At 36.1% G+C, this 20,460-nt stretch overlaps 1 protein-coding gene across 2 annotated transcripts in view; it reads left to right on the forward strand.

Moving 5' to 3' along the window:
- Ntan1 (N-terminal amidohydrolase 1) overlaps positions 1 to 20,460 on the forward strand; it is a 53,602-nt gene that overhangs the window by 14,383 nt on the left and 18,759 nt on the right. The window contains exon 2 of one of the 2 annotated variants that reach the window (XM_018507959.1): positions 12,975 to 13,100. The gene's annotated coding sequence lies outside the window, so the exon portion shown is untranslated. The remainder of the gene's footprint in view (positions 1 to 12,974; positions 13,101 to 20,460) is intronic. The other variant, XM_018507961.1, reaches the window with a different exon arrangement.

Consider the following 20,460-nt stretch of genomic DNA (forward strand, 5'->3'; position numbering starts at 1 on the left):
CTCCTCTAGAATACTCAATGTATTCGGAAGCGATGGGATAAGCTACCGCGCCGAATGATCGAGCAATTCTGTCTAGACGTTAGATTGCCGATCTAACGCGAGACGAAGCGTGACGTGAGAGGAAAGTATGGGATATTAATTCTCCGACTGACACGGCAATATGACAAATTTCACGGGTCTGGTAGAACAAATGAAAAAATGGGCAAGAATAGGGCCAAAATTGCATTTGAATTTGATACATTTATTAGAAAGTTTTTATCAAATTTTTTATATCTGTAGCATAAAAAATTTGACAAATTTTGTAAATACTAAATTACTTGTTAGACATTTTTTTCATATTTTATAATTGAAATAATGGATCGATTCCCTCAGATTTTTCACTTCTGTTAGTCTCTGCACAGAAGGGATAGATTTTGCTAAAGTATAAAAATTTAGTTAAATACCTACAAATCTGAAAATAATTTTACTGATCATTAAAATGATGACGTAGAACATCGAAATTGGTTGCTAGAACGTCAAAATTTTTTGCAGCATTATCATTATATGGTTGAATATTCTACATAATTATTTTGATGGTCCAAAGAATTATTTTCAAATCTGTATCTAGCTAAAGTTTTAGATACTCATGCAAAACCATTCTTTCCGTATATATGTAGTAGCCACGGCAGTGTCTCCAGATTTGAATTTACCGGCTTGTCTTTTTGGGTAAGAGGGAATGGAGCTTGCCTAGAATATAACTATTTCTGAAGCAACTAAGTTCGTCCGTAACTCTTTTTTCCGCAATTTTTCCGCAATCACCTGTCTCGGACGATTCGAGAAGGCGAAGCGAATCTCCACCCTTTAATCGTCTCTAATGATTGGCTCTTTATGCGCATGTCGGAATTCGAATATGCTCGCGTGTGCACGCTACTTTGTGGCAATTGACAGGTTCTTAGATAGAGGCTTTCGATAACATTACGGACCCATGTTTCTCTCTACTCGTTTGCGCACGAAGATCGATTAACATTGCCGCGATCAACGATGAGAACGATGATATTCCGATGAATTTGACGAAGAGAGTAACGTCCGGCTTGTACGTGTGTCTCTTCATACGTTGCAAATATGATGATTCATTGCCCGAAGAATCGTCTCTCTTTATGGAAAATTCTCGCCGCGGATGTATTAAATTTAAATAGTTTAGGTAATCCTTAAATTGACGATTACGTAAATGGTACGAGTGATATCAATGCCTGCATTCAGCAGAAAAAGCAGCTTTGTGTGTGTGTGTGACTGTTGTAAGATTTTTTAATATGTTCGATTCTTGCCTCTTCCTCAATCTAATATGTATAAACCAATTACACTAAAAAATTTCACAATAAAAAATTTTTTTGCTGAACGCATTGGTATCAGTTGATATAGTCGATGATGAATAATTTAAAAAAAAACACTGCAAATAAGATTTATTTAATAAATTACACAGGGCAACAACATTACAATTTTTTAAAGCTGTTTTAAAAATATATATTGATTTTATAGAAATTTGATGATTCAAATCCGAAAAAATAATCTCAAATTTGCTCCATCACCCACAATTTTTTTACAACAAAAAATTAATTCTTAGAATATATTTTTAATATATTTGAAATAGATTACAAAAAATTTACAAAAATTGTACGATTCGATTATTTACACTTAAATCTTATGTAAAAGGCTTAAAAGTTTCTTCTTTTGTTGCTAAAGAAATTGCATCTGTAGCTTTTCCTTTTGTGCCTTGCTTTTCGATTTTCACGGTGCAGCATCTGGCAATAATGTTCCATTCTCGTGGGAGAGTATATAAATTTTTTCACCATGCAGTGTTAAATCCACATTCAAATTTTATAGAGCATAAGGAAATTAAACGTGTAAAATAATTGTGTAGCACAATATTTTTATTGTGTTTTTCAAATTTAACACTTATAAATGCATCAAAAATATAATCAGAACATGCTAAATCAAAAAGCAATATAAAATTGACAAAATGAAATATAATAAAAGAATTAATTTTAAAAATATACTGTCATTTTTTACTTCTTTAATGGCATTTTTCTCAAAATTAGTAATAGCCAAATTTAAACAGCGTATTCGTATTCAGCAAGCAAGAATACATTACAAACAGGTAAAATGGTTAAAACAATTTTTTCCATGTTACCCTGTGTTATTAATGCTTCAACATCTTCGTATGAAAAGATCAAATTTCACAACAAACGTCGGTATTTACATCTTGTACAACTGTCCGTTTCTATTTTTCAACTAAGTTCTTTCGAAATCCTCATCCTCTCGCGCTATCTATTGCGGATTTTAATACCTCGTCCGTAATCACGCGAGATCTTTGTACTCTCGGTAGGATCGGCAGGAATTTTCGAGCCGCCAGTTATCGACGAGCAATTTACGTTATTCGCGGCTGAATAGTTGGAATTTTAAGCGCAATGCACGGAATCTCGTGTGCCGGTTTCCACGTTCCGTATTTCGCGTATCAAGGGACTCTACATCAGACTAGGTTAATCCGGTTGGCTATACGAGGAACCGAGGCGCAAGGAGAGAGAAACAGAGAGAAACTTATAACCAGAAAGCACACAGAACTTCTCTCCTGTGTGGAGTGCACGCGAAACGAACGGTCATGTATCCGCACATAAATGTGTCTCCTAGCGAGAGCCAAGAATAGTGAATGCTGTATGGACCATACAGCATTCTGCACGGATTCAAGCACTAGGTTCTGCCGGTCAGAACAAATCGCCTTGCACCCATATTAATTGTTAAATTCTTTCTGTCAAGAAGCAACATATATTTCAAATGCGATCATGTTTGTCTCTCGAAGGGTCCATTTATTTGAAATATTTTCTTAATCCTAATCGTATCCATTCTGAAATATCCTTAATTGGTATTCGCGGTATTCCACTGTACTTAAAAATAATGTAACCTTAACGTTTAAAGTCAATTAAGTAATAAAGTAATTTAATAATTTTTTTTTTCAAGATCAAAATCCGAGGAATAAGATTATGTAGCTTGAAGTTATATGTATAAAGTTCTCAAAAAACATTCGTTAATATTATAAACAATTTCTCACAACGTTGAATAAAATGTCCAGATCCATTAATTGGAATTGTGAATACAATTAGGATTAATAAAGTCAAAGTTAATAATCGTTTCTTTAGACATCTATCGGAAGTTTTTTTATTAAATAACAAAATTTTATTTAATTTTGACTTGAATTAATTATTTTACTTTCGGTTCTCTCTCTGAATTACCAAAATTTGTCACCCTTTGATTTGCAAACATTATAAATTGGAACTATTAAAGCAATCGAATAAAATAACTTTATGCTTGCTACACAAAGCTACACATGATTCACGTTACTTCAGTTAAATGCTTTTAATGCAAGATATAATACGGCGGTTTCATTAGCTCGGTAGATATTTAACGCGAGACTTTAACATGAATATGTCAAGGAAAGTACGTGCGTGTGTCTAGTACGTGAAAATTGTTATATGGCACACGCGTGCGGAAAGTCCATGCGAAATGCAAATCAAGGTTAAAAAACACATAGCAGCTGGATACTGAATGTGTGTCGGAAAAAGTTATACAGACACGGTTCATGTGATGCAAATTCAAATAAATAAGATAAAATTACAGATAATTAGTCGGGTATTAATTACACTAAAAAAAGAATCTGATTGAATTGAAAGTTTGGTTAAATCTTTCACAATTCTAGTTGAAATAATCAGAATTCTAATTGATATAATCAGAATGTTTTAGTTCTCTCTTCCATCCATCTTCAACCAGAAATTGTTCTCGGTATCTTTTATGTCACACGATTTTCGCGAGATCTGTAATCGGTTGCTTTGTAAAGATACGCGTATTTTTAATAGAATATTTAAATGTTAATATATTTACTGCATATTCAGACGTTTGACAGAAAAGTTGACCAACTCGAATGGCCTTGTTTCTAGCGTACGCAAACTAGGGACGTAAAGTAGGACATGGCGCGATCGCGACTTTAATTATTCACTGACTTGTGAATTTCGTCGTTTAAACTGCCATCCACTTTTTCAGTGCCGCGATGCACCTGCGTGATGCACAAGTTGCAAGTGCATCCCGTATATAGTGTATAAACCGCGTTTACGCTATCTTAAGGGTAAGGCTCCCTCAGTGTTACCGCAAGAGTTCGTATCGCGTACATTAATCTTTATTGTATAAACTTCGTGTACCTATAATTTCACGTTGCAATTTGCTGCGTGAAGATGCATAAGTATAATCATGTCTTGTATTTCGCGGCAACGTGTGCATTATGTATTTACGTGTACATGCCATCTTTAAAACGAGACAGATAACATCGCTTTTTTTTTTATCATATGCAGCTTAAATTCTTGTGTAACAATCCATTTAACTCGTGTACGATACTTCAGTATTTAAAATATTCAAATATTGTAGCACAATCTTAATTTTCGAATTCAACGTTTAATTGAAGCGGTATTTTTTATGCTGATAAAAATTATTTGCTTTCTCAATTTACTTTATTAAAACTTGCATACAGTTTATTTTATGAAAAAAACGCAGGTTAAAGGTTTGTCGATTAAAATATCTAGTATAAAGCGGTTCTGACAAAACGAAGAGAGATTTCTTCATTAATATACAGAAGATTTCTATAATATGATAATTTTATATCTTAATGCACTTTGTGGAATTTATTGACGCTCGTTCTCATCGTAAGATCTTCAATTACGCACTTTGCGTATACTCACTTTTTTTACGGCTGTGATCTTCTTTCGTAAACATTTGAAAGAGTCTGATTGCATTGGAATTCTAGGTGAAAATGGAATTAAATTATAATTTTCTGATTGAATCGGTTATAATTCTAACCAGAGAATTCTGACCGATGTGATTAGAATCTTTTGGTTCGTTCATTTTCAAGCAGAAATTTTTCTCGGTGAACGTACAAATCTCCCTAACGAGGCGGCGTTTCAACAATTAACCATCACCGTTGTATCGCGATCTAACGTACCCGATGGAAATGATGAGCGCGTCCCTCGTTTCGACACGCCTCACAGCAACGGTTTTCATTTCTCACGACGAACAAACGAGTGACCATCGCGCTCGAAAGTCGCGAGTGTGCATCCATCCTGCGGGGGTATATAGAAATCCGCACCCACGCGCGATCTTAAACGCGGCTACGTACTGGATGCTCGGGACACTATGTACTATGTACGACATATATACGTGTGCACGTACACAGGCTTACAGGCGCGGCCAAGTGCACCTCTACTACATACTGGTGTACATTGCACGTATGTAACACGGCGCGCGTCTCTGTGTCGGGAGAGGAGAGGAGACCTGGCAACTGGACTCCCCCTGGGGGCCTACATAAATCAGAAACTCAGGTTCAGGCCTAGCCCGAAGCACGGCCAAGCCAGAAATTTAGATGCACCGGGTGTCCCCGAAGTAATTTCCCCGCGCGAGGCGAGTGAGTGGCCCACGGAATTGGAAATTAGGACGGCGCGCTCACCCCCTTTGCTCACCCCCTTTGCTCATCCCCGCGCTCCGGAGTTTCGTACGATAATTTCAACGCGTCCTCGTTGCCGGCCGTAAATCAACCGGTGGGTTAGATACATACACTCGATAGAATCGTGAATGTGACGCTGCTTATTTTTCCCTAAATATCTCGTTATTTGTGAGTGTAACGATAAATTACTGGCTGTATGCTAAACGTGTACTTTTATAGTTGCACTGACACCATTAATAATTATAATTAACGTTATCTCTGAATAGTTATTAAAAGCTCGAAATTCTTTGGAATAGAATCTCGTCACTCTAAAAGGAGTGACCCAATTTTCAGTCTTTAAGAGTGAGATTTCACTCTTCAGAGTGACAATTTATTCTAAAAATTTGAGAAAGAATGTGTGATAAACTTTCTCGCGTTAAGAAAAACTTTATTCATTCTATATCATTTGTAAATTAATGCAAAAATAATAAAAATCATTGAACAATCAAGAATTGTATATTGAAGTGAGGACTGTACTGTTTTGCACGTCTTTATCTTATTCTCAGTGCTTAGAAAATTGCTCGTCGAACATGTTTAACCAGTTCTCACATTTCGTCCGGCTTTCCTGCGTTTCGCTCTCATCCGTGTTTTATGTCTGGCGTTTCGTAATTTTGTTCTAACCGCAGGTCGCGATATCGAGATGTTCGATACGGTGGTGATCTCCATCTCGATTTCACGCAGCATTGATCGGTGGACGAGAGAATAAGCGTTGCGGATTTAACACCGTAGTAAAAGAAAAACAGCTCTTTGAGCGTGTCGAAAGACACATTCATGAGATAATCAACGATGCTCGATATGAGTCGTGCGATATCAACTCTGCGGAGACTTAGTATATATTCATAATTTCTGATACACTCTGCACACAATTTAACACAGACCATAACGAACCGCGTTTTATACATTCGATTGTCATGTATGTTTATAATACGCTGTAAAGTAATTAAAAAAAATGTTATCGGTATTTTTATCAGTTGTTATAAATTCTATTAAAATTGATTAAAACCACCGCAGCATAAAAAATTCGTTCGAAATTAAAAGAAATTTTTCAGCGCTCTCTGAATTATTAATTGTGACTACATTATTTCCTAGCGATCTTTCGCGCAAACGATAATCTCGGTGTACTGCGGATGAGTTCCGCGAACGCGTTGCATCTAAGGGATAAATGCGGCGACCACATGTATTCGCGGAATATGTATATCCCATACCGAAAGAAACGAGATGCTCACACGAACGTTCTGCTTTTGCCATAATGCACGGTTGCACCGCTGCGCCCATCCTCTCGCGATAGCGGATACCGTTATATTATTGCCGATATTGCCAATAAATGCAATTGTCTCAGCTCGTGACTTTGTTGCTCGATCGCGTATCGTTAATTCACGTAGTACCTACCGGAACAATCTTTATACACCCTCTGTTACAGCCGTCATTGAATGCGTTGCACCGTGATGGAGATTCATAATCGATTAAGAGAACTCTTGTCGGGAATTGAATAAAGACTGTGCGTGTTTAGAGTTTTTACTTTCGAGAAACGACTCTTAATAGTAAATTCAAGCAATATTGAAATAATTCTGCATTTATTATCTTAATCGGAAATTTTTGTTAATGCGGTTGCCTTTGGGATTAAAATTATGCAGCGAATATTCGATCAAGGAATGGCTCGAGTCGTCACGGTTTATGTTTAGATTTGATTGTCTCAAATAAATTCACATTGAAATAATTCAAGCGCTAAGATTCACTTTAACCGAAAATAGGATTATTTCTCTTAACTGATTTATTCTCGTTGGTCTAATTTTGAATTATATAATTATTCATTATTTCATATATTAAATGTCTTCGTTATTAACCGTATAAATTCCAAACTTTCACTAATTTGCAAAGAATGTACGTTTATCTATCAGACTTACATAATTACTAAAGTCTACATGACTATCGTCCGTTTCTGCCAATATAGATCAACTTCTAGTTCTAAGAATTGGAAAAGGATAAAAAAATAAGCTAAACTTACTTAGTTAATTCACTTTGATTAGATTACAGTTAATTTACATTGCGCATTAGTAGAAATGGACATATATTAAATTGCATTTATGAACCTTTCGATAAATAAATCTAAGCAAAAAAGCTTGGTCGTATATATATTTGCAGGGAATTATAATCATGAGTGAACCGTGGAATCTGCATTTTATCAGGGCACTCTCGGAGGAGAGTCCGTCATCAAGATCGAAGGGATCTCTCGATTTTTTCGTGCGCGACTTTCGATTTCGACCGACGGCGCGCGCGAGCGGTCAGAGGGCCGCGAAAAAAAAAAAAAAAGAGAGAGGAAAGAAAAGTAAGAGACCCGGAAGGCCACCTCACATCTTCCGCGAATTTACCGGGCCACTGACTTCTACGTTCGTTGCATAACGCTCCTTCTGTCGGCGGACGACATCGTCGTGGATGAGAGCCGCTGAATCGTGGTGTACCGGTTGTTCCACTCGTGGAATGCGGACCGGCGCGCTGTGTGCGTGTTCATATTGGTGTGTACACACACTACATACACAAAGGAACACATACAAACAAACGCATAGTGCTGTAAGCTATTTCTGCGGTACCCCCGACCACTCGGTCCAACTTTTGTTTAATGGGTTCCGCTCATTAAGAGCCAATTTCCCATTACGTCCCATTTTGGAAACAAGAGCTTTGTGTGTTAACCAAATTTCGTGTTAGAAACAAAACGATCCAACTGATGGGTAAATAATCTTTCGTACGCTACCTGGCTTTATTTTCAAGTCACAATGCATACGTCGGATGCATACATTGTAATAAGAAACACAAAAGAGAGAGCCTGTGTGCCGCAGAGTTATTACGTTGCTGTATATATATGCTCGCGTGCCCACACGTGCATGCAGGGCGAGCGAAAGGGATAGCTTAGCTACGTGTGCACGTTTCACGTGTGCCGCAGACACAAATATTGTTATTATTGTTTACGATCGAAGAGGAGGAGGTGCATCTCTGGCGTGCACGGTGCACGGCGCGGCGTTCGGTTTTAACTCACGTTAAGAAAGCATTGTTTGCATTTCATTGCCTATGCGCCTTTGCGTAACCGCAATACCGCTGTACACAAGCTGTACCCGACGATCCTTAATTCGAAACGATGGACCGTGTGACAGAGATGCGAACACCGAGACGAATTTTTAAAGAAAAGAGGATCTTATGCATTCGTGAGAATATAATTATGGCAAATTGTGCTTAATTTACTTGTTCAGATTTAAAATAAAATTTAATGACGTGACTCCTATATGTTTATTACGATATTCGAAATAATATTGTTGACTTCTCTATAGCAAGCGGGCGTGAATAAATGAATGAACAACTTGGTTCAATGCGAGCGTGACTGGTGAAGCAAATTGTTTATTCGTGTTTGTTCACGCTCGCTCGCTTGGATCCGACTCGAGAGAGAATTACAGCAAGAATTAGATATATCTAAAGGTATTGTAACAATAAATTTGTTAGAGACAAATGTTTTCGAATTATTATAAATAACGCGACCGTGCGGATACAGAATAGAATTCGATCTGTTATTAGTAAAATTGTTGCGGAAATAAAAAAGCGCAAAAGTGTGTATATACATAGAGAAAAAAAATGTAACGATAGAAAAATAAAAAAATGATTGAGAAGAGTATCTCAGGTTGCAAGGAAAAATTTCCCGTAAAATTTGATACAGTTCCAATCTCTCTGCATGCATGGTTAAATCGACACAACCTAACCGGTCCGATTACGACACAGAGCGACGATTCGATTACCTCGCTCGTAATGCTCGCGTGAATTTTCTAGCGCGCATTAATCAAGGGTAATGTCGCAATCTGTCTTGCGGTTAGAATTTTTTTCGATTGGCCGCGCCGTACGGGGTACTCCTCTTAATAGACACATTAACTTTGTGCCGGTAATCGACGATGGAAATTAAATCTTATGTTCCAGTTATAAATCACCCGGGTAACGTGTCCTCGAGCGCTAAATAAAGGACGCGATTATTCATCCGATGAAGCTCGGGAAGAAGTATCGAGTAGCGCTGTAATCGATGAATCTCGTGCATGGAATATTCATAAACGTGTCCCGCAAACTTTAATTGATTCGCTCGAATTATCGCGTCTAGCATCATGTTGTTTATCATCAATATCGCATTAATAAAGTCAAATTCTTAATTGGCACGTAGATTTTTTCTTTGTATTAATTTAAAGGGAATCTTTTACGTTTTGTGTGCAGCTGCAGGCATTTATAAAAGCTTTTTACAAATATTTTTTATATTTTTGTTAATCAACTAGTTTTTGTTTATGGTATTTGATATGCTTTACTCACTTTTCACTTACTTATTTGATCGATAATTTTTTATTTTTACGAATAATTTTACGATTTACTTTCTGTCAATAATTTATATCATCGAAACTTATCAGCGATTTTAGCAGCGCGAAACTATTATCGAAGAACGTAGAATGACTGTGTTACTTACACGTAGCTACTTGCAAACAATCGAAGGAAGTCGTATCTCATAAATATTACAGCGTTGAGGCCCGACTGTCAGTTGCGATCTGTATGCAAATTCGGCCGCTGCATGTTTCTATTGCTACTATCTTTCAATCGAATACTCGATGTAAACAACCCTCGATTAACTATACTGATCTTGGCGCATCAAGATTTTTATCTATTTTAAATTTGTTATAAAAATAGTAGATATTTATTCCGATATCTTTAGATTTTTAGTAATTTACTTACGTCTCTTATCAAATTGTCCTCGATGCTTCGTATTGCCTTGTTAACAAAAAATTTTCAAAACTTTTTCACATCATTGTTTCAGGATTAGCTATTTTCAACATTATAAAAATGAATAATAATATTGACATATTACTTGTTACGCATTATCATTAATAATCCTTTAAAAATTGAAATTTGTTAAATTTTTATTATTTGAAATATTACAATTACCTTTTTACAGTTTTGAAAGCAAATTATTGTATTTTTGTATTTTGTTTTAAATGTAAGCAAATCATTGTTTATATTTTTACATATTACGTTCATCTATACATTTATATTTTATATAAATGCAAATATAAACGGACGTAATACATAAAAATGAAATTTAATTTGCTTTCTTTTTCCTTTAACTTTTTTTTTATTAAGTATTATCTACTGAATCAGTAATCGAAACAGTACATGAAATCACATAAATGTAACATGAATTGGGTATCAGATATATGAAGAAACGAGTTTTACTAGAAGGTGAAAGCGGCATAAAACGTCGGATTTAAGACGATTTCAACAATCTGCGTCATAAAAATGAGATTAAGAGAACTAAATAAAGGGATAAGCAACGAGTTCGATGCAGCTTGCGACTTTTGACACGCGAGCGTTTCGGCTTAGCAAATTTACGATTTCCTCGAAATCCACAAGGCGGAATGAATTTAATTTGCATATTCAGGAGGAAATCTGCGTGGCCTTAGTCCCTGAATATTTTTAACAAATCGAAAGTAAATTGAAATGTGAATTTCTTACGCACGTTTATTTCGAATTATTAAATAATATATTAATTTTGTATAAAAGTGCATCGTGCTCATCTAAATGACTATTGACAATTACAATTACTTAAGTACTCAGCATGATAAAATTGATATTTAATAATGAAATCAGTGTGCTTATAATAAAAAAGAAATGCAACATATTTAGTATAGTAAATTCAAATGCTAAAGATCCTCGAACGAGAAACTGTTAATTAACGTGATGAGTTTGCGCATCTGTTTTCAAACAGCTGCACTGTTTTTTTGAAGAGAGCTATAAAATGCCAAACCTACAATCCGTACGAGATCCTCGAGATCATTGACTTCCCAAGTCGTTATATCAAATCGACGAAAACTTAGTTTAAGAAATATATAAATGTCACGATAAGACGTTCTTAAACATATAATCAGATAAAGATGTTATAGATATATGTGCGAGTCAAATTGTAAAAGTATTGAAGGGACGATTTATCGACCGATTTTTCTCATGTAGCTATTTATATTAGATAATAGCCAGATTTGAGATGAATGATATATGATCTCGCTTATCGCAGCCTCGTTTACGCGACTCCTTCGACCGCCATTGATCACAGTCTTTTTTTTCATCGCGAGTTTTGAATATTATATTAGTCACTATTAACTGTCCATTGGCTGCATCTAATTTTGCATCCCGTCAGCAACTATATTGTTCTGCATTGTATAAAAATCTGATAAAGTCCTTATATACTTGTGAAAAAAAAATTTAATAACAAGTTTTACTATTATAGAAGTCGAATTGTGTTTTATTACCCATTTTTTACAGATTTAAATTTACCTGACAATTTTACAATTTAAAAAATCGATTACTGCCTTCAAAATCCAACATTGCCACTGGAGAGTAAATAATGTAATTAATATAATAAACTATATTAGACTGTATTGTTACAGCGTTTTAAAAATTATTTTATGATTTAGAAAGATGTGTACTCTCTAAATTCTTTGGAGTGGAATTTCGCCCTGAAGAGTGAAAATTGAGACAGTCTAATAGCGTTTTCTCTTGGTTGCACTATCGCCCACTAGTGCAACACTCAGTGCTTCATAGTGCAAATTTTATGTACGAAGTGGGATTTTGCTACTCCGTTTTAAAGGGACGGTGTAGAGCCAGGGTGACATTTAAAATTTGAAAATGGAAGCCAAGCGAAAACAGGGTTTTAGCGCAATAATGATGTAGGGTGCACCACTCTAGTGTAGTGTAGCTGAGTGTAGCGCTTACACGCAACTGGTGCGGTGCGAGGTTGCACCCAGTGTATCCCAAGAGAAAACGCTATTAAAAAGGAGTGGCTCCATTTTTTTCTATGTTTAAGAATGACATTTCACTCTCCAGAATGAAATTCACTTTGAAAGTTTTAGAGATGAGTAATCTGTACGATATTTGTAATGAAGATAATTCTGTGTTGCATAAATCATTGATATATTATAAATGATCAGTTTTGAACGACATACACACAAATAAGTACTCGAATAAAAAAAATTGAATCTCTCTTATTCTTGTCATGCATTTATAATGGACACAATCTTCGCAACTTTCAACCTTGCTGTTACATAGTTACTCTACACATTTATTTATATAATTTTTTTGTGTTTTTTTTGGTACTGAAGAGGACCCAAATAATAGGGTCGAAACGTTTACCTGATGTCATAATTATACAATTTTATTGTTCATTAATAAATTGATTATTACACATAATATCCTGTGTCGGCTCTAATAGGCATTGAAAGATTTTTAACATAATTATACAATTTTATTGTTTATTAATAAATTGTTTATTACACATAATATCCTGTGTCGGCTCTAATAGGCATTGAAAGATTTTTATTCAGATTCTCTCTTAACCATCCTGCATTTATCCTTTCAGCAGTTTCCCGCGGAGGACGTGATAGCGCGGCGGATGCGCGGCCGAAAAGGCGGAAGTGCCCATTGACCATGGCGGCGGGAACGTGCCAATTTGCCTGAGGGGACAGTATCCGCAGAAATCCGCAAGGTGAGTCCTCCCCCGGTTCCCTTGCGCTTCCGAGCTCGGATGCACGACGTTATTAAGATTTCAAGAGATACGGGAAATAAATTAAGCGGGTAAACGGTCGGAAACTGGTGAGGCGAGCTTCGAGATAAATCGAGTGGCGGAAGACGAAGACCTATGAGAGATAATGGGGAAGGGAGGGGTGGGTCGCGTTTTTCAGACTCGCCCGGAGTCAGCCTCTACATCCCAGCCGATAGCTTCCAATAGCGAAAGCAAGATAAGCGCAGCCGCTTCGTGAAGACACCGATCCTGAACGAAGAGAAAAAGAAAGGGAACTTCCGCGATTAAGATGTGCAACGAGGCACCCATGAATTCCGTCTAGATACATATCTGATTTGGCATTGTCACCGTCGATAATCCGCTCGTCCTTTTTTCGCGAGGAATGTTCGCCGAATGGAGATGTTAACTCCCAAATATACACGCAAGGAAAAAGATATACGCGGATGCAGCATAAACGATCACTTCTCTCTCGCTTTCAGACAGATTTAAGAATTTAACAACCGATCTTTTTATAAAAAAGAATGATAGAAGCTAATCTTATATATGTATATATAACTCTTTCATTCTTTCTCATAAAATAATACGAATGAGAATAGAATTGCTTGGATTGAAGTATTTAGCGAGTGTTTAAAGTTTTAAAGAGTTAAAATGATTCTTTGCCGATAACGATCGTTAGATAATCACGATTATTATTTATAGAGATTTCAAATAATTAAAGATAAAGCAGCGCATCGGTCAGATAATGCTTGTTTCTACATTAACTTTAATCTTGGTTCAATTTACTCTTTAAAGCCCTTCCTTTTTTGAGTCTAAAAATTAAAATAAGAGATAAATATTATAGTAAATTATATATAAACCGAGATTAAAGTTAATCTTATATTTGTAGAATTGGGACTAAGGTGAAAAGTTAGTTAAACCGAGATTAAAATTAAACGCATTGGTAGAAACGGGGCATAAAAGTATAATAAACGTTTTATTTCTTGGTTGAAGACGTAATATACGTATAACAATTAACGAGAGAGCATTTAATCTTGCATTTAATTTAGCAGTCGCATATTTTGTCGCCGAGAGTAAGGGCTCGTAAACATTTTTACTAAAATTCAGCACTTTATTGCATATAATGTCAATTTAATATCAATGTTATTTCTCTGACGGCAGCGATTAACGAACACAAATCTACGTTAAAGTCACGTAAATTGATAAAAGAAATTATCTTGTGATTGCTGCATATTGCGAAGTTGCAGATATATCGGTATACATACACACAGTTCAAACATTGATATGTTTGAATAATAATTGATTATTGAGTATCTTGACATTCGCACGCGGCATGAGAGATTACGTCGGAGCAGTTCTTTGTTGAATTCACGGGAAACATGAGTGAAGCTGATAATTTACATATTAAATTAACTGAGGGAATGTTTTTCTTAGATACGCTTCAGGAAGTTAAATTACATTAAATAAAATAAAATGAATGTCAATATTTTTGCTTGGAAGTGAATTAATCATAAAGAAGCGGCATTAATTCTAAAAAAATATGTATAGTTTAATACGATTTATGCAAATATCCATTTTTTATCGCATTTACAGCTAAAGTACATCGATTTATGATTTATGTCTGACAACACAGAATCTTTATATTTCTATTTGAAGCTAATTTGTAATTTTAATATTAAATAGAATTGAATATTAATTAGAAATGAATGGCAGAATATCCTGTTATACACTTTTTTTAAAAAAGTTAAAGATCATTACATAAATTATTAATTAAATTATTATTATCAAGCAACATTAAGAGCAGCCTGATTACGTATACGCGTTGTCCAACTGTTTGAGTTCTATTTAATCTCACCATGTTATATGATATTTTAAAAGAATTTCCTGGGTGTAAGTCAGTGGACCCTTGGTCCATCGGCTATGGGTAACCTTCACGATATGCATGGGCCTCGTTTATCGCGAGGCCGTAACTTATGCGTCACCCGTTATCTGGGTGCGCTTATTATGCATGTTATCGTCTTTCCCTTCGACGAGGGGAGAGCCATAAATTTAATAGTCCCCGGTGTACGGAGGAATCTTCCTTCTTCGGCATGAAAATCTGAATCGACCCTCCGGGACTCGATTCCTGACTCTCGTTCTTGTCTCTCGAATTTCATAATGTCATTTAAGCCTATTTGCGTGTGACATAAATTTCTGGCAATATGAACTCATACGATATAATATAATTATATTTCAGAAAAATTCAATTATATGCGTTCGATTAATCGGAAGTTTTTATACGACTCTTTTAATTTCATTTGTGGCATTTCATTTTATTATCTGACAATATTTTCGATTATCGCGAAATATCTTTTTATTGCCTATATATATTAATTTAATTATCTTGAACAATTTGCTCGCTATTAAGAATTATTATCGCGTTGAAAATAATTTTTCGCGATAAACGGAGATGTTTCAAACTACATTTTTTATCCATGTGTACGTGCGTGTATGTATTGGCAAAACTATAGTTATCATGCTCCATTATTTGTAACAGGGGAGCAGTTCAGCCTGTGTCGGACAGTGGAAAATTTCGCGCCGATCGTGACTCGTATCGCGGAGAGGAAAACAGATAAATTGTTGCGAGCAGTTGCGACGCTGTGTTTACGCGGAACACGATGAAGCAAAATAAGAAATCGACCGGGAAATCAAATCGTCCGTCGCGATAACGACGATGCCGGGCGACGAGCCCGACGTCATCGGTCGGACCGTCTTCTTATCGTCGACAGAATTCTCGGTTGCTGTGAATGATACGGCAGTCGGCAATTTTTCATTGCCTGGATACGCTTCCGGCAATCGCAATTTCCCAACCCTTTGATATCGTTTTATCTGACACATTTCGTTCTACTTTGATCGAGTAAATCTCAAGATATTTCAATAATTTTATGACGCATATTTTATCGTTATATCCTAATTTAGTTTAACAAAGTAAACTCTAGATTTAATCCTTTTTCCAATCATGAATTTTTCTTATAATGAATGTAGAACTGATACCAATATATAGAACTAATTTTACGAGATTACAGATATTGTCTGAGAGATTAGTGATATACCAATTTTTTAAAACTTCTGTATTTGAAAGTAATCTAATTTCAGATCTATTTTGCATTAAGACAAAACAAAATCTAATAAAAATTGGATGTGTGAAAAATATTCTTACTACTTATTTATTATACCAAGTATTTTCCACTTTTCCCACCCCTATTCTGCAAACAAAATTTGTAATCAATTTAAAGCAATTTTTCCTCGTCGAAACAATGCAAAATTTTCTTGCTATATGGAAATCAAAAACCAAGAAAATATTCAAAATATTGAGAAAATACATTGATATTTGAAATACTGTAGTTATTTAAAAATGAGAATTTAAGCATTATGATGTATGTGGGATGGGATATCCTGTACAGCAAGATAGCAGCAAGAACGAGACTGTCTTTTTGCAAGTCACGTACCTATTGCATGTCATAAATCGATGCTAAGTGACCAATAAAACCGTGGCGACCGTACCGATTAACCGGCATCGCCCACATGCACCGGTAATGGACACGTGCGTTTTTCTAATTACCTGTACTGAAATCACCCTAATCGCTCGCCGTCGCGTCAGCCTGAACTCACTTGATGCCTTCTCGCCGTCTTTCTCCGTCTGAGTGGCGAAGGCGATTTGCCACGTAAATTAAACTAATAACGTAAACGGCCTTGAGTCACGCCTTCTCTGCGAGTGCAAGGTTCTCCCTGTAAAATTGCATTTTTTCAGCCTAAACTATTAATATTCTCAATTCTTTACATCGTTCGTGTAAATGCTTTATCACGATCTTATGGATGCAGAAAGATACAGAAAGTCTCCAATTCAAGTTGTGTATTTTTTTTCAAAGGCAGAGAGTAGGAATTGAATGAAATATTATGTCGCGAATAATTAGCTGCACAAATGAGAGAGAGAGAATGATCAGAAAGCGTTAGAAAATATTTTAGTACAGAAACACCGCGCGATTTTATAAAGATTCACGTTTTTTCAGTGCGAGTCTCCGCAGAAAAAAGGCTTTCCATTACAGGGAAGAACGAGTAGGAGATCGATAAATGATGAGGAGAGACAGGGGCCCATTGATACTGAAACGTGTGTCCACCGACGAAAAAGAAAGTTTGCCTGGCCGATGCCAGGTCGAATGGATAAAGGCATTATTGTCGATTGTTCTTTCACAGTAAATCGGCGCGGTTATTCCGCCGAATAAAAACGGAACGAGTGATTTCCGTTAACTGGCGAACGATACCAGACTTCGCCAGTTATTTCATCGTTGTGTGCGAGTAAATTTATTAATTTATGCAATACGTGTGTACAAATATGATGTAATAGATAATCTTCTCTTTTTGCATAACAATCTCTAAATGACAACGATCGGGTCGTGGCGACCATACGTCGTGGTCCTGCACATGCGCGCTTAGTGATTAATTAACCGGTTTAATTAAACGTCTAATTACCACCAGATACGGATCTCCATCGGGATAATCAGGCATGAGGACCGCGACCGTGAGACGACGTGTACGTACTCGTATTATATACGACATAGTGATGCCCGATACCGGGCTCTCGGTTACATCCATCCGTGGCTATATCCTCGTGTTTCGAGACATTGGAGAAGACGCCATTTTAACGCGTATTAGAGTTTCCACAATGCCCTCGCGCGCGGACATCATTCACACCCTAATGAACGTGAAATCTCCGAAGTACTACCTCACCCATGAGAAAAGAACGTCTAAATTGAAACGATTTTTAAGCCTTTCAGGACAATCTTTTTTTTAGTATGATTTATTAATGTACACATATGTAGGCTACAACACGCACGAAACAATATACAAATGCTATACTGTTGTTCGGAATCAAAGGAGTAATACAAGAATAATTCAATTCTTTGAGTTAAATAATATTTTGCTATTTTTAACTTCTACGTGTGTCAAAACATAAATCATTCATTACTAAGGTTAGTCTTAAATTTAAAAAGTCCATATTAACATATGCATTAGAATAATAAATAATAAACTAATTTGAAATTTAATACATTTTCTTGATTTACATGTTTTAACTCCATTGTCTTAATTAAATTGATATATCGAGTAGAAGCAGTGGCAATCTATATAAATGATTAAAAATAACTCAAATTGGTTATAATTTGACGCTATGAAATTAGCAGTGTAGAACTTTTTTTGATTTTAATTTTGATTCAAAGGAAATGATGAGAGCCGACACAGATGATCGTGTGTGATAAAAAAACGTATGTATTAATAACTATGAACAAACGTTTCGAGATGAACCAAAACTAGTCATCTTCGGTGTATGAGTAACGATTATCAAAGTTCAAGAAAACTTCCAGTTACGGAATGATAGAAAGCATAGTAAATCGTCGTTGAATCATCATTGAGCTGTTGTGCAGAAATAAAATTTTAAATACCGTCTGTATTTTGTATAGAATACTCGAACCAGAATTGGTAATTTAACTAAAATATCAAATCAATATTGAGAAATGGAATGTAGTCAAAATATTAAAATTAAAATAAATTATATTTGTTGTTCATACACTGATGACCCAAAACTAAGAGTCGAACCGTCTGTTCTTAGTGATTAATATATACGTTTTTATATATTACACACAATCATCTGTGTCGGCTCTCATCGACATCATCATTTCCCTTTGATTTATTCTTGGAGCTTTTTCTTAATTTTATTATTGTTCAATTTTGACGATAGATTAAAAGGAAATCCCAACATTTTTTATGACAGCTGCCTAAAATTCAAGCGTGTGCTTAAAGGCATTTGTGAGTCTCGCATTCTTCGTTGATCAATAGAACACAGCATCCAGAAAAGATGCTCGTGATTCTCACAGCTTGGCTACTCTCGCGATACGAACTCTATCTTCGAGGCCGATGGCGGAATTGCCGGCCATTAGAATACCGACATTGCGTGGAAAGAAGGTGACTTGCGAGGTATCCGTTTAATGGCTCTTTTGCACGCTTAAATAAATAACTGCACCACGATCGCGCAGAATGTAATTATCCCCGTGTACGTGCACGAATGATGCGTGCCGTGCGTGCATGCGTGCGCGTATACGCGTTTAGAGTGCATGTTGCGAATAATCGTCACTGCAAAGAAGTCGTAGAGCGAGAAAGGAAAGGATAAGAGGACCTTTTGATATGCCCAGGTCTGCAAAATTGCGATCTGAAAAGAACGCAGATAAATTGGCGTTTGTTCACTGTCAGTCACAGATCTAATCGCATTTACGCCTCTCGCGTGTATCTTCCTCATACCGATGGATGCACAAGATGTGTTGCACACGGCAGATCGATAGAGTCTCGTACCCGTTTCCAATGTAGATTTAATCTCGGTTTAATTTCTCTTCGTCATATTTTGTCTAATTCTTAGAACTAGAAAACGATAAAGAGTAAGTCGAATCGAGATTAAAGTTAATCTACAATTGGCATAGAAATGGATATTAAATTTGCAAAGATAATCTATCAGATTTAAGTGGACCATCCAAAATTGAAAATAATATATGCTGATTTTCACCGACGAATTAACTTTAATCTCGCTTCAACTTACTCTTTATCTTTTTCTTAGAACTAGGAAAAGAAGAAGAATTAGTTGAATTAAGATTGAACTTAATCTATATTGGTAGAAACAAGCCTAAATGTTAGAGTTATATAAGGATTAATGCCCATTTCTACCAATGTAGATTAACTTAAATCATAGTTCAACTTACTTTTTATCTTTTTCTAGTTACAAGAATTAGAAAAGGATAAGGAGTAAGTTGGACAGAGAATAAAGTTAATTTACTTAGAAATGGAGATACAAGTATGCACAAAGTTCATTAAACCAAGACGCTAAAAATAAACGGGAAGACGTATTAAACGAAATCGAAAGATGAAAAAACGAAAGTTTGCTCGGATGTATCGGTTCTCCACCGTTCGCTGATCGTTCCATGCAAAAGCATCTTGAATTACCGACGGTACGCTAACTTACCCCCGCGGACTCTTCCCATTTTCCCCCCCTTTGCTTTCGATAACGTTGCATTATGAAATAGCGTGCAACAAAGTTGTACGGTGCTGCACCGCCATTACCGCTAATTCCTTAAGTGAGCGATGCCTCGCTCGATCGGGGCTTTTTCGTTGATCCTTTTGGAGAGTCTCCGTTCTCTCAAAGAGCCCAGCCTCGTGAACGCTGATACGCGGTTATTAAAGGTCGATCTACTCCCGGCTCATCGATCTCCACCGCCCTCTCCTCCCACTTCCCGAGACGGCCGTCGCT

The sequence above is a fragment of the Trachymyrmex cornetzi genome, unplaced genomic scaffold (assembly GCF_001594075.2).
Source record: "Trachymyrmex cornetzi isolate Tcor2-1 unplaced genomic scaffold, Tcor1.1 scaffold248, whole genome shotgun sequence".
NCBI lineage: Eukaryota > Metazoa > Arthropoda > Insecta > Hymenoptera > Formicidae > Trachymyrmex > Trachymyrmex cornetzi.